Here is a 5,760-nt window from a genome sequence, read left to right as displayed (position 1 = left end):
ATCGCTTCTTGGCCTTTTGGCTAAGATCAAGTGTAGTGTCTGTTCTTATCAGAATAGTCCCACAGAGGTTACCCTCATTGCCCTGGCGCAGGCCTATGGCATCTCTGGAACAAGCCCCTCCCCACTGCCCCCCAGATCAGCCTCCTCGTCCAGGCCCAGGACTCTGGCTTCCCAGGACAGGAGCACCCAGAGGTTACCACCACCTTGGCCCAAGTCTATGCCATCTCCCGAACAAGCACTGCCCTCCCCCCCAACATGTTAGCCTCATCGCCCCAGACCAGGCCTTTGGCATCCCCGGAACTCACCACCACATATTAGCCTCATCGCCTGGGACCAGACCTTTGGCTTCCCCGGAACTACCGTACACCCCCCCCCCCCCCAGACATTCGTCTTGTTGCCATGGTCCAGACCTCCAGCATCCTTTGTCAAGTTAGGAAGGTGATATGGACTTTTAGAAATGGCTTTGGGGTAACTAAATAGCCATATGCAATCAGACAAATTTGGATCTCCTTTTTACACTGTATACCTGAAGAAATTCTAAATGGATCAGAGACAGAACGTAAAAGCATGAAACTGTAAACAATTATTTTACTTCCATAAAAAATTAAAAAACTTTTTCACCAGCTGAGATTTGTTTGTGTTCTAGAACTGCTACTAAAAATTGAGAGGAGGCCATCATCCAATTAAAGGATACATTAAAAGGAATAAATAATTAACAAAGTAGGTATGCAAATGTCTATTAGTTCATATAATTACTATCTCCTAAAAAGTAAAATACATTAAGATCTTCCAGGAGTGTAGGATTTCTTATTTGTGAAGCTAGGTAGGTGGTTTCTGCAGTAATTTAGGAAGACACATGAGTATAAATGAACAGGAAAACCTTGAGAACAAACAGGAATGAGGGGAAACTTACCTGCAGAGCTTAGTCCTCACTTGCTGGATTGGAAAAAGATTTATCAGCATAGTTCAGGGTGTGGGAACACGTAATCTCAAATACTGCTCGTGGTACTTCAAAATACTGCAATCCCAATGCAAGGGAACTTGACAATAGCCAGTTAAATATATATCCACGTGTCCTTTGTTTCAATAATCAGGTTCATAGGACTTCATCTCAGAGATATAGCAACAAATTACAAATTGTCCTGTGTTCAAGGTTATTTATGGAGCACTATTTATTAACTTTTATATTAGTAAAACTCTAGAATCCACTTAAATACTCATCAATAAGGAAATAGTTAAAGACATTATAGTAGATAGATAACTCAGTTGCCTGAGTGATTTTCAAAGTATATTATTATGGGAAATGAGAAAGGTACAGAACAATGTGTATAATGCTATCATTTATCTAAGCAAAGCAAAAGGCAGGATATGTGTGCATGCCTCTCTACGTGTATGTGTGATTCTGTATTTACATTTACAGTCAACAAAGGATACACCAAGAAAAAACAAAGACACGATTACAAACGGGGTGGGGGGGGGGAGAAAACAGAGTATACAATACAGAATGAAAGCTAGAGTGTTCTTAAAATAACTATGTTGTGGTTTGGGTTTTAGAATCATCAAATAGAGTTCTGGCCCAGATGGAGGTGTAAGGTAGAATTCCCTTCACCTCCTCACACAACCAAAAGGAGAAAAACAACCAATCTGAAATCAATAAACAACCAGAAGTGTCAGAAAATCAAATTGCATGGAACTCCAACAACCACGGAATTACAGAAACAAAGAGAACAACCAGACCAGTAAGGTGGTGGATAGAGAGAAACCACAGGTAGGTGGCAGACTGTGGGGGTGGGGCTGGCCATGGCGTGGCAGCAGGCTGCATGGGGGAGGGGGCTGACTTAAGGAGAAACTGAGACTCAGAGGTGGTTGTGGACTACGGTGGTTGCCGCAGTAGGAGAAACTCCCCATCTCACTTGACAGTTTGTTGAAAACTGTGCTAGAGACAAGCAGGCGAGCTGCACTGTTCCCTCTCTGCCTCGCCCCCCCAACTCCCCCCCTCCACAGGCAGCACTGCAGCACAGCAAGGAGAGTTGCCCTGCTTGGGTGAATACTGAAGGCCCCGCCCCCTTACAACTTATCAGCCACCCGCCCCCCCACCCCGCCCCGGGCAAAGAAATAGGGCCCACATGAAAGAACAGTGCAAAATCTCAGAGAGAGCTAAGGAAGGAGGATATAGCTAACCTATCTGATGGAGCATTTAAAGCCCTGGTAATGAAAATGCTCACAGAACTGATTGAGCTTGGTCGAAAAGTGGAAGAACAAATGAATGATACCCAAAATGAAATAAAGCAAAATATTCAGGGAACTAACAGTGACAGGAAGGAAACCAGAACTCAAAGCAATGATTTGGAACAAAAGGAAGAAATAAACATCCAACTGGGTCAGAATGAAGAAACAACAATCCACAAAAATGAAGAGAGGCTGAGGACTCCCCGGGACAACCTGAAACATTCCAATATCTGAACTATAGGGGTGCCAGAAGGAGAGCAACAGCAAGACATTGAAAACTTATTTGAACTAATAATGAAGGAAAACTTCCCCAATATGGTGAAGGAAATAGACTTTCAGAAAGTCCAGGAAGCCCAGAGAGTCTCAAAGAAATCAGACCCAAAGAGGAACACACCAAGGCACATCATCATTATGTTATCCAAGATTAAAGACAGAGACGATCTCAAAAGCAGCAAGAGAGAAGGAAAGAGTTACCTACAAAGGAGTGCCCATAAGGCAATCAGCTGATTTCTCCAAAGAAACCTTGCAGGCAAGAAGGGGCTGGAAAGAAGTATTTGAAGTCATGAAAGGCAAGGACTTCTACATCCAAGATGACTCTATCCAGCAAAGCTATCATTCAGAATGGAAGGGCAGATCAAGTGCTTCCCAGATAAGGTCAAGTTAAAGGAGTTCATCAGCACCAAGCCCTTATTATAGGAAATGTTAAAGGGACTTATCTAAGAAATTGAAGATCAAAACTATGAACAGTAAAATGACAACAAACTCACAACTATCAACAAATGAATCTAAAAAAATAAAGGGAAGAAAAGCAACAAAAACAAAAACTAAGCAAACAACTAGAATGGGAACAGAATCAGAGAAATGGACATCACATGGAGGGTTTTCAGTGGGGGGTGGGGAGGGAGGAATAGGGGGGAAAAGGTACAGGGAAGAAGAAGCATAACTGGCAGGCATTAAATAGAGAGGGAGAGGTCCAAAATGGTGACAAAAATAGGAGACAGAGAACTCAAAGAACTTATCTGTAGAAGCCATGGACATGAACTAAGGGTGGGGGGGATGCTGGAGGGTTGGGGGTACGGGGTGGAGGGAGAATAAAGGGGGGATAATGGGGAAAACTGTAATAGCATAATCAATAAAATATAATTTTAAAAAAGAATCATCAAACAACTTAGAACAATAAAACAAAATTAACAAGACAAGCTGCAAAAATTAAAAACAAACATGATATAAATGGGTTGGAGGCTCTGAATCCAATCGATGGGTTAATTCTGCAGAATTTAACTCTTTCAAATGAGTTCAGAGCACTGTAAGTTGAGTGTAGATCCTAAATGAGGAATATAAGGATGAAAAGAACCACAGTGCATCCTACATATTAGGCAATCATATTGCTGCTAATAATACTCCAATTGTTGTTTTGAAATACTATATACGTGTGCAAATATAATGAGAAAGAGCAGGGAATAAGTAAGTATGTGAGTGCCTTAAACCACGGTGTCTAGTATAAAAGAAAATAGACAGGAATGAGTGTATCGGTCTTAAGTTTGAATGGAAACAGCAGGACCTCATGAAATAGCAGCATAAACTCATTGAGTATGAGCTCAAATATTGGTAGAGTCTCAGAAAAGTGTGTATTCCAACTCTGTCCATTGCAAAGGCCTTGAAGCAAGGAACATGTCAGTTGCGATAAGCATCCCTAGTGGCCACATTATGGGCTCTAAAAACAAACCAGAGCCCCTTGGAGAAATAGGTGGTTCTGGATCTGGGGTGCAATATGGCGAAGATGTGTCTGGAACATCTTGTAGTGCCCCAAAGCTAGGCTGTATGTTGGAGTTATGTCAAAAGGACTCAAGAGGCAGTGTGAAAGGGCTCACAAATGTAGCACAATGAATTATTAATGGAATAATGAGCACAAGGATTTGAACTGCCAATGCAGTAACACCCTTGAGTATACTAAATACTAAAAAAAAATCGCAAAAGGGTCCTTGGGTCACTGTAAGTCACTGAAAATGGGTCAGCAATCCAGCACCCTGAAAGGGAAAGAATAAAGCATTGATTCTAAGTTTCGTGTCTATACCACATTTCAGAAAACCGAAATAGTCCACAGTTATTCTTTATGGAAGAATTCCAAGCAATAAATGCAGAAAAATTAGAAAGTCAGAAAAATCACCATTTGCAACACCAAACGAATTAATGAATCCAGGCAACAAACCCTCACTGGCTGCTCAAAGTATTACGTGAAGGCTGATTTGTCTGGTGAACATGCACTATGACTCTCCTGGGACAAGATCTGGGATACATCAGTTGCGTTATCAACATTACTAATACTACACCTTCCTGCACCCCCCCTTCATTTGTAATGAATGTGGAAGGCTAATAACACCCGAAACAGCTGCTCAGTCTTCACAGCACAATGAAAAGACACAGAGACATCTGTGCCTCCTGATGGACTATGGATGCAATAAGAAGTATGAAGCACCACCTATGACATATTATTGCCAAAGAGTCAAGCCTGAATTGGTGAAGCCTCAGGCTCTATCAGCTCAGAGTCAACACCAGCAGCAAGAATGTGTTAAGAAACATGGCAGGGGTGTGGTCTGCCAGATCCGGGATCTCTGAAATTCACTGACACAATGACCTAGTGCTTTCAACAAATCAACAAAAGAGAAAAGGGAAGGAAGAACTGATACGCAGTTTTTAAAAGTACACAAAACATGTCAAAGAAACACAGTCTGCACATCTTTCTTGCATTCTGATTTGCATAAAGCTGATAGTGAAAAGACATTAAAAAATACAGGATACGCACATTGCAAAAATGACCTCTGTGTCTTTAATATATGAGGATGTGAAATGTGCTACCTCTCTCCTCCGTTGTTAAAATAACGTTTTCCCATTAAAGGGGATTTACTTTAATTTTTTTCCCCTTTCTTTTAATATATTTGTTTCAGGCAGGCTCTCAAAGGAAAGATGATGGAAAGAGTCCCTATACCAGCTTGGTACTTGGCTGAAGTGTCACCAGGCGCTTCTGATGAAAGAAGGCTCACAAGAAGACGTGGCACACTGTTGAGGAGGTTCGTCTTTAGTACGCAGCCCTGGCCCAGTCCTTTTCCCCAATGTCTGGCTAACTGTGGACCTCCTCATCTGGTCATAGGACCCTCCCACCTCCATCCATCCTCACACAGCTGATTCTTCCATTTTCTCCCTCCTCCCTTCCCACATTCAGAACACACACACACACACACACACACACACACACACACACACACACACTCACTTTCAAACTTGTTGATTTTGTTTTAATAACCACCCTGCCTGTAAATGGTGGAGTACGGATTGGCCTCTAACCAGTTAAAATAAAACATCAAACATATTTTTAGTAACTTACAATAAGAGTAAAGCTAACTAATTCCAAATATATTCTGAGAGAATTTCATATTCATTAAATCACGTGTTTCCAAATGAAGATTTTAAATGTTGTCTTACACAAAAAAATGCCCACTACAAAAAAAGTGTAAGAATTAATCAAGCTTCTAG

General features: G+C 41.5%; 1 pseudogene; it reads left to right on the top strand.

Moving 5' to 3' along the window:
* Positions 1-119, top strand: LOC118996832 (uncharacterized; annotated as a pseudogene).
* Positions 120-5,760: the final 5,641 nt, after the last annotated feature.

This window comes from Sturnira hondurensis, unplaced genomic scaffold (genome assembly GCF_014824575.4).
Source record: "Sturnira hondurensis isolate 20B ecotype Veracruz unplaced genomic scaffold, ASM1482457v3 Scaffold0011758, whole genome shotgun sequence".
Classification (NCBI taxonomy): Eukaryota; Metazoa; Chordata; class Mammalia; order Chiroptera; family Phyllostomidae; genus Sturnira; species Sturnira hondurensis.
Note: the sequence above shows the minus strand (reverse complement) of the source record. Positions and strands in the feature narration are given on the sequence as shown.